This window comes from Diceros bicornis, chromosome 16 (genome assembly GCF_020826845.1).
Source record: "Diceros bicornis minor isolate mBicDic1 chromosome 16, mDicBic1.mat.cur, whole genome shotgun sequence".
Lineage (NCBI taxonomy): Eukaryota > Metazoa > Chordata > Mammalia > Perissodactyla > Rhinocerotidae > Diceros > Diceros bicornis.
Window position 1 is genome coordinate 38,123,256 of NC_080755.1, and position 10,315 is coordinate 38,133,570.

Genomic DNA, 10,315 nt, shown 5'->3' on the forward strand with positions numbered 1-10,315 from the left:
TTCAGTCTAACATGAGTTGTGAATTCTTTTGTTTTATTTTCCATCTGGTTCACATCACTAAGGAGTTTAATGGCATTTGGGGGTCTCTGCTCACACCAACTGGATATAGAATCATTGAGAAAATTCTAACCAAACTTCTGCCTCTTGTATGAATCTGGGAAGTACATTGTGGGCAAGGTTTGAGTCTGATTTACTGGATTACTCTTCAGAATATATTACACCTGGACATGAAGCCAGAACTGATTCAAAGAAATAGTCAGACCTCTGCTGAAAGCAATCAAAGTGTACTGTAGGATGTTAAAGACTCATCCTGTTCTAAATTTTTAGGAGAACATTATGAACGGGGATTACGCTTTCTTACTAAACACCATACCGTGATGTCAGATATCTGAAGGATGGATTTAAAGTTTGAAGTGATAGGAAAGGCTATTTAATCAATACCACAGACAGTTAACTGGTCACCTACCCAAAGCCTGAGCAAGACCCTAAGGACAATGGCCAGGAATCCACAGTCCTTACTCTGAAGGAACTTACAAGGCCTGCATGTGAAAAATGAACCAGCAGTTCTAAGCAGAATGTTGCTGGTGGTAAAAGAGTGATGGGGGGGATCTCAGAAGAAAGGTGGAGCCCCCAGGCTGGGACTTTCTTCTCTTCCCACTTTCTGTCCTAATTTTTAGTTTATATTCGTGAGTAGGTTTTAAAAGCCCTGTTAAAAGTGTAATTTGCACATTTTACTTTGAGAATATGTAAACATATATACATGTATGTATTCTTTTCTTCCTTTATCTTCTCTTCGGTTGGATCTCTTCCAAAAGCCAAGGAGGTAAATAGGAAATGTTATGAGCAGCTCCCCATCCCTAACCATCAATCTGACCCTCCGTGACATTTATTAACACTTTCAGCATTTGCAGTGCCCACAGAGGAATAACAGAAGTCTAGTGGAATGAATGGACGTCTTCAGGAGAAGATTATTAGGTCAGCTTCAGGATGGTCGGAACACTTGTGCTGTAGGTAGTCTCCTGAGATTCAGAGAATTTAGTCAGCAGCCTCTAACAAAGAATTTGCCCTCTTTTCCCTCTTCTCTGCCAACTATCTTGCACTGAACCAGGAGAAGTTAAAGCATTATACAGTCTTCTTTCTAAGACAGATTCATCAGACCACTGATATTTCTGAAATCAGCAATGACTTCTGAGAGTTCCCCTAATCTCTTCCCACTAGCTTCTCACGCAGGAACAAAATTGTTGCCTTGGAATGGATTGCCTCAACTTTTAGGTCTTTAATCAGTCCACAGAGTAGCAATGTGCTGACAAAGATTCTTGGGAAAGTCAGATGTGTTCATGTATGTGGCTGGTAAGAATCTCAGTCTACAAATAGATGGATGGAAGAAATATATATTTTTAAATTTCTCTGCAGCTCAATATTATTAATTTTTAAGACCCCCTTCCACCAGCATAGCAAAATCTTAGTTCCAGATCTAGGGAATCCTTTTGTATCCTGGAGGGGAAGGAAGGAGGAGGGGTCATTTAGAAAGCCTTGCTCCCACTTCCTTCCAAACTGTTTCTCTCTGCCCTAGTCTTTTCTATCCCCCTAGTTTCTAGGCATTTGAAATTGAAAAGCCAGAAAAAAGTCTTTTTAATTTTTTTTTCCTTCTGCTTTCTGCTGTCAGATACACGCCCCAAGGGAATGAGCAGAAGCTAGCCTAGCTGCCTGTATGGGGCGGGGTCGGGGGGAAGCTGGCAGAAGAGTGGAGATATTGGAAATCAGTTACTACAAAAAGTTTAACCTGTCGAAAATGTGATAGAGAGTGAGGACAATGGAATGTGAAAAGCCAAAGGATTTGCCCAAGGTCATAAAAGGCTTTTTATAGGTCAGACTAGATAATGAATGGGTGTGGAAGGGATTGGGAGGTGGCAAACAGTGGTGTGCATTTCCATTGTTTGTTATTACTAACATTTTCACTTTTACGGGAAATGCCAGTATCCAGGTTTTTAATTGTTATGAAGTCATGGCAATACGCTTTCCTAAAGTGTCTTGGGGGCTTTTATTTCCAGCATTAATTAAAGGAAAAACTGGTTCCGAAGTGTTATTCACATTCACATATGCTAAAATTGGGAAGTAACAAATGAGAAATATTAAAACCTCAAAAGAGTTAGAAACCACACATATTCTCTCATTATTAAGCCTGATATTTTAAAACTTTAGCCAGCCCTGGTGGTCTAGTGGTTAAGATCCGGCACTCTCATTGCCACAGCTGGGTTCATTTCCCGGTCAGGGAACCACACTACCCATCTGTTGGTTGTCATACTGTGGAGGCTGTGTTGCTGAAAGCTATGCCACTGGCATTTCAAATACCAGGAGGGTCACCCATGGTGGACAGGTTTCAGTGGAGCTTCTAGACTAGAAAGACTAGGAAGAAGGACGTGGCCACCCACTTCCAAAAAAATTGGCCATGAAAACTGCAGCAGAGCATTATCTGATATAGTACTGGAAGGTGAGAGGATGGCACAAAAAGACCGGTCAGGGCTCTGCTGTACAGAGGGTCGCTAGGAGTCAGAATCAACTCAACGGCACTAACAACAAATTGTAAAACTTAATTCTCTTTTTAGTGAGTAGAGCCATGGAATAAAAGGCAAAAGATCTGGGATGTATTTCTGCTTGGTCACTAAAGAATTGTACGCCCAGGAGCAAAACGTTTTTGAGTCTCACTATAAAATGGGAGGTTAAACTCGTAATGATATCTTCAGCACCTTCCAAGTCTAAAAGTCTCCAATCTGTCATTTCTACACTCTTCAAATAGGCCCTACCTTTACTTTCCAACTTTATCCCCCACCATTGTATAAAGCCAATGATGTTTTGGGATTTTTTTACTTTAGCATAGTCTATTCTATCCTAATATGATTAATAGATGTGAAGGTATGGAAGAAGTTAAAAGTAGAATCATGAGGACATACAATCAAGTCTTTCCTTCCTTCATTTCTTCCTTCCTTCCTTCCTTCCTTCCCTACCTGCTCATTGCCAAGTACCAAAAATGTAAGGATGAACAAGAAAGACAAGGTCTCATTGAGCTGTATTCAAGCAAATCTAGATCATGAACGTCCTCCTCCTATTCTCTGCCTATCCAAATTCTACCCATCTTTTAGGGTTCAGTTCAAACCCCACCTCCTCCAGAAAGTCTCATGACCACAACCCACAAACATCTCTCATTCATTTCGTAACTGTCTCCAATAATTCCACATGTGACAGAGTATAATCCTCAGCCAGGGCTGCCATGTAAGGTTGCACAGGTTGTTCCCTGCACAACGGGGCCTCGCTGAAAAAGAAAGCGGGAGCAGAAATCCAGCCTGCACTCCCTTGTCAAGCTGTGCACCCTTGGAGTGGCATCTTCCCCAAGCAGGCATCTTTTTCTTATTCTCACAAAAATAATTTTGTGAGAACAAAGCTTAAATTTTTTTTCAAAGTCTACTCTGTATCTCTGGAAGTTACAGATGATCTCTTTCTCTTCACTCAGGCCATCCATGCTGCCCTTGCCCCTGGGACTTCCAAGGCCAGTCTCTCAAGACTTCCTCCATTTTAGCCAGCAGTACTGTGTGCTCTAGAAGATACCAGAATCCACTCCCAAACTGAACAATGGAAAGAAAACAATTAAACCAGATGCGATGGTTAATTTTGTGTGTCAGCTTGACTGGCCACAGGGTGCCCAGATAAAACATTATTTTGGAGTGTGTCTGTGAGGGTGTTTCCAGATGAGATTAGCATTTGAATACATGGGCTCAGTAAAGTAGTATATTGCCTTCCCTGATATGGGTGGGCATCATCTAATCTGTTGAGGTCCTGAACAGAACAAGAAACAGAGGAAGGAGGAAATTGCTCTTTTCTTCCTGCCTCACTGTTTGAGCTGGGACACCTCATCTCATTGTCTCCTGCCCTTAGGCTGGAATTTACACCATCAGCTCCCCTGGTTCCCAGGCCTTCAGATTTGGATTGAATTACACCACTGGCTTTCCTGGGTTTCCAGCTTGTAGGCAGCAGATCCAGGTGGTGGGACTTCTCATCCTCCATTATCACATGAGCCAATTCCTCTTAATAAATCAATCTCTCTCTCTCTCTCTCTCTCTCTCTATATATATATATATATATATAGAATATTCTTTGGTACAGAATATTTATATATATTCTGTTTCTTTGGAGAACCCTAATACCCAGAAAACAGCCTTGTGCAAATGTGTCAGCTAGTTTCAGTGTCACATCTTTATGAATATAATTCACTAAGCTAGTAGACATTTGATGTCCCAGAAGGTCTATGATTTTCCAAACTTTGGAACTTTTATTTTGAAATAATTATAGATTCACAGCAGGATGCTAAGAAATACATAAAGTCCAGCCCTCTCCCAACTGTCTCCCTCCATCTCATGTCAACTTCCCATACAACCACAGAACAATATCAAAACCAAGAAATTGACTTTGGCAGGATCCATCAAGCTTATTCAGATTTCATTAGTTACACAGGACCTCATTTGTGTGTGTGGTTGTGTATGTGCATAGATCTATGAGATTTTGTCACGTGTATAGCCTTGCATAACCACTACCGCAGTCAAGATACTCGATTGTACTATCACCACAAAGATTTCCCTCATGCTAACCACTCCTTGTCCCTCACCATCCCTAATCCCTGGCCATTTCTAATGTGTACTCCATCTCTACAATTTTCTTACTTCAAGAACATTACATAAATGGAACTGTGCAATATGTAGCCTTTTTTTAAAATAAAGTCTATTTTTAGAACAGTGTTAGATTTATGAAAAGTTGTGAAGATAGTACAGAGAACTCCCATGAACCCTGCACCAAGCCCGGTTCTCCTTATTACTAATATCTGACATTAGTATGGTACATTTGCCACAATTAACAAGATGGTATTATTATATTATTGTTAACTAACATCTACACTTTATTCGGATGTACTCAGTGTTTAGCGAATGTTCTTTTTTCTGTTCCAGGATCTCATCCAGGACATCACATTACATTTAATCATCGTGTCTCCTTAGGCTCCTCTTGACTTTGAGAGTTTCTCAGACTTTCTTTTTTTGTGATGACCTTGACAATTTTGAGGAGTAGTGGTCAGGTATTTTATAGAATGTCCCTCAGTTGGGTTCATCTGAAGATTTTCTCATGATTAGATGGTGGTTGTATGTTCTTGAGAAGATGATCATAAAGGTAAAGCGTACATACTATCAACAAGACTTATTGCTGTTGATGTTGGCCTTGATCGCCCGGCTGAGGAAGTGCTTGTCAGGTTTCTGCACTGTAAAATTACTCTCTCCCCCACTCTTTTCCGCGCTTTGTTCCTTGGAAGGAAATTACTACACAGAACTCACACTTAAGAAGTGGAGAGTTGTGCTCCTCCTCCTTGAGGGCTGAGTATATACATAAATTATTTGAAATTCTTATGCACAGGAGATTTTTCTGTTTTTTAATACTTTTTATTTTGAAATAATTTTAGGCTTACAGAAAAGTTGCAAAAACAGTACAGAGTTCTATTTAATGCTTTCACCCGGCTTTCCCTAATGGAAACATCTTACATAGTCATAGTACAATGACCAAAACTAAGAAATTAACTTTGGTATAATACTATTAGCTGAACTACAAATTTTGGATTTCATCAGTTTTTCCAATATTAAATCTTTAAAAAAAATTTTTAAATTGTGGTAAAATATACATAGAATAAAATTTATCATCTTAACCATTTTTAAGTGTACAGTTCAGTAGTGTTAAGTATATTGACATTGTTGTGCAACTAATCCCCAAAACTTCTTCATCTTGTAAAACTGAAACTCTGTACTCATTAAATAAGAACTCCCCATTCTCCATCCCCACGAGCCTCTGGCAACCACCATTCTACTTTCTGTTTCTATGAGTTGGACTACTCTAGATACCTCATGTAAGTGGAATTACACAGAACTTGTCTTTTATCCCCCGTTTATTCATTTACTCAATGATTTATTTATATTGGTACAAACTCATGGATATTTATTTTATATTTTGAGTTGTATTCTAATACTACTTCGTTTATTTTGCTTCTCAAATTATAAAGCCATGGTTGAAGGGCATTCTTTCAGTTGGCTCCTGTGTCCTCTAACACACTCCCATCATTGTGTGGGGTTTGTTTTTGTTTTTGTTTGTTTGTTTGTTTTTGAGTTTTTGTTTTTGTAGCACTTTGCTACTTGCTGGCATTATAAAATGCTCTAGCCTCATCTTGTATATTTCCTTCTGCAATCCTACAATAAATCATTTCTCCAAGGACCCCTAGTTCCTTTCATTGGAGAATGGTATTAGAAACCAAGATCTGGGCACTAGGTATGCATGTTGCTTACTGGAGTGTCATTGCTTCTTGGCCCTCTCAGCTGGCAAAAAGAGGAAATATATGTATGTACACTAACCCATGTATATATACTATATACAAATATTTCTATATGTAACCATCTGTATCTACAGTAAGCTAAACATGAGTCAAAACTGATATCTCTCACTCTAATACATTGCCACATGGATCATTCTAGCCACCTTCTCTTGCTTATCTCCCACTCCAATAGTGATAAACCTGGCTCTTACCATCTGCTATTCATTTACTCATTTGTTTAATTCCAGTAAAACAGTTTCAGATTAGTTGACCTAGGCCTATCCTTTTCAAGTTGGCTTTTTTCACTTAGCATAATTTCTTTGAGTTCATCCAAGTTGTGTGTATCAATAGTGGGTTTCTTTTTATTGCTGAGTAGTATTCTATGACATGGATATACCATGGTTTTTCAACTATTCACTCACTGAAGGACATTTGGGTGGTTTCCAGTTTGGGACTATTACAAATAAAGTTGCTATGGGCATTCATATACAAGTACCTATGTGAAAATAAGTTTTAATTTCTCTAGTAATATTGCCTAAAACTCCAATTGCTAAGTTGTAGGTAAATCTATAGTTAGTTTTGAAGGGAACTGACAAACTATTTTTCAGGGTGTTTATATCACTTTACATTCCTACCAGCAATATGTGAATGATCCAGTTCCTATGAATCCTCACCAGCATTTGATATTATCACTACCTTTAATTTTAGCCATCCTGATAGGTAAGTAGTGCTAACTCATTGTGGTTTAAATTTGCATTTCTATAATGGCTAATAATACTGAACATCTTTTCGTGTGTTTATTTGCCATCTGTAGATCCTCTTCAGTGAAATGTCTGTGCATGTATTTTGCCCATTTTCTAATTTGATTTTTTAACGCTGAGTTTAGAGAATTTTTTATACATTCTAAATATCAGGCTTTTATTGCAATTATTTTTTCCTAGTCTAATTTGTCTTTTAATTTGCATTTAAAGTCTTAAAACACACCTGACACATGAATGTTATTCACATTTTAGCATGAGGAAACAGGCTTAACAAGATAAAGGACTTATTTTTTAAATACGCAGTTATTAGGGGCATAGCTGGGGTTAGAACTCAGTACGTGCTAACACTTAGTCAAGTACTTTTCTATAATGGGCAATAATCTTGGTGATATCACAGTTGGTAATTTGTTTCCTTTGCTTAACGCCAAACAGTCTTGCAACTAATAATAGATTATTATTTTGGAAGGAAGCTTAGAAAGCTTATAGCTCAAGTCCCTCAATTTACAATCGATAAAACTGAACAGAGAGGGATGAAATGAATCAACCACACTCACATGGCTTACTAATTTATGGTAGAACCCAGCCTAGAGCCCAAGGCCTGGACTCCCAGTCTGATCCTTTCCTTTGTCTACCACACTATCTCTTGGTTCTCCTCAAATCTCTCCATGTCCAGCATACTCACGTCCTAAGAGGTTTTAGAGGAGGGAAGGATAATGACTTGGGAGCACAGAAAGGAGCTCTTCGCCTTGGAGAAGGAGAGGGAAAGTGAAGAAATGCAGCAGAAAACAAATGGCACCCAAGGAAGTGATGTGGGCACATGGTCACCAAGAAGGAGAGCCTTGGAAGTTTCACCAGTGAGAATGTGTGGGGGCTGCTGGCGTCTTGTGAATGTAATTGCTGTACCCCAAAATAGATACGTTATTTTTTTCCCTACAATATCTGGGATAATCTTAATAGAGGCTGAGTCTAATAGTTTACTGTTATCTTGACTCAAAATGATAAAATATATTTCTTTTAAATAAGTGAAGCTTCCTCAGTGCAGCAATTTATGTTTATGCTTTCCATTACTCCCTCCATCATCAGTGCCCAACCTCCCACACGCATCCAGGCACACACACACACATGGATGCAGGCTGAGGTGGAGTGGTGATGACACGTGGCTAGGGAAAGAGGCTCTGCTTCTCTTTCTGCCAGAGCCAAAGCCTTTGGCTTAGGAGGGTGTAGGTTATACATTGCTGTGTTCTTGGTATCCAAGGAGATGTGCATGTTTAGAAATAACCATAAGGCTCCTGAAGGCTCTCTGAACTCTCTGGGTCTCTGAAAACATTTCATTTTATTTTTAAAACCTTATATTGTAAAATAAAACATCGATAGAGAAACCACATAAAATATGGCTCCATGAATTATTGTTAGGTAAACAGTCTATAAGCACTACCCAGATCAACAAATAGAACCTATCAAGCTCCCCCAGAAGCGCCTCCATGTTCCTCATCCCAGCCCAGCCCTCCTCCAAACGTCTGACTTGTACAGTAATCACTTCAGTGCACTTCCTCATGGTTTTATCAGCCAAGTGTACATCCCTAGACATAAACGGTCTTACTCATTTTTTAAACTTGATATGTCCTTTAGGTCTCTTTGATTCCACATGTCTCCCCTCCAATCCTTTCTTTTCTTTACATTTACCTGTTGAAGACCTTTGACTATTTGATCTGCAGAGTTCCCCACAATGTGGACGCTGCACACTCCTGGTGCAGTTCAACATGTTTTGCTGTCCTCAGAGTTCCCTGCAAATTGGCAGCTAGATTCAGAGCTGGATCCAGAGATAGCTGGATTCAAATTTGATCCCTTTGGAAAGATTGTAGGTGGAATTGTATCCATTCAGCAAGAGGCACATAATGTCTGGCTGTCTTTCTGCAACATTAACAGCTCTTTGTGCTTAACTCCTCGATCTATTCATTTATTAGGGATTGAAAAGTGGTGATTTTTTTTTTTTTTTGATTTTCAAAAATGTAGAACACTTCACAAATTTGTGTGTCATCCTTGCACAGGGGCCGTGCTAATCTCTCTGTATCATTCCAATTTTAGTATATGTGCTGCTGTAGCGAGCACAAAGTGGTGATGTTTTAATACTGTCATTACTTTTCACTGATTAGTTGGCATGCTTTTATAAAGAGGTGCTTTCCCTTGTCTCCTCTTTGGTTACCTCATGGTACTGTTTATGTAAGAAAGGCAGGATAAATATTTCATTCTTCCTTTTATTTTTAGAATAATGAATTAGTTCCCTATCACTCTCCAAAGGTAACCAACTAGTATTCTTTAATATTATTTTGAACTCATGGACTTTAACATATTTGAAGGGTTTCATTCTGTTACAATTATCATCATTATTGAAGCTCAAATTGGCCCATCTGTGGCCAGCTGGAGTCTCTTCAAGTTGGCTCCTGAATCCTTTTTATGTAACCCCAGCAGTTTTATATAACCTAGTAGACTTTGATAGCTTCTTGGCTATCTGGTGTGACAAGATGTTCTAAGCCTATCTCATAATTTTTCTGTTCAGACCTTAAATGAGCCGTTTCTCTAAGAGCTCTTGTTTTATTTTTTTAGGAGGGAAATGGTATTTCAAGACCACAATCTGGGCACTAAGGATAGATAGATAGATAGATAGATAGATAGATAGATAGATAGATAGATAGATAGATAGAGATGATAGATAATCTGAAATAAATTTGAGTTGCAAATATTAGTATGAACTTGTTTTGTGTGTGTGTGTGTGTGTGTGTGTGTGTGTGTGTGTGTATTCATGCTGGTACTTTTAATTCAAATTTATTTCAAATTCCTGAATTTGAATTGGAAGAGTTTTTACTAAAACTTATGTCTGTATCTCATTTCTTTCATATCAAGAGTCTTAAGGACATAAGGGCAAAAGAAATAGAAAAACCATAATTATTCATTTATTATTTTTACTCCACAACGTATATACAACCTTCTCAGTGAAACAACCCTAATACTATCATCAATATAATTTCCTAAAAAGATGGGGAAAAAATAACATGTGCTTTTCTCTTTCTCCCATTTTTATAGCTGTTCTATATCTACATTGTCAGAACATAAAGAGCATATGTGCTTGCTCCCTTTTAACACACATTTAATCTTAGTTCTA

At 38.5% G+C, this 10,315-nt stretch overlaps 1 non-coding gene across 1 annotated transcript; it reads right to left on the minus strand.

Moving 5' to 3' along the window:
* Window positions 1–9,158: 9,158 nt before the first annotated feature.
* On the minus strand, window positions 9,159–9,264 carry LOC131415508 (U6 spliceosomal RNA). Its single transcript, XR_009222473.1, has one exon. It is a non-coding gene; the product is annotated as a U6 spliceosomal RNA (small nuclear RNA).
* Window positions 9,265–10,315: the final 1,051 nt, after the last annotated feature.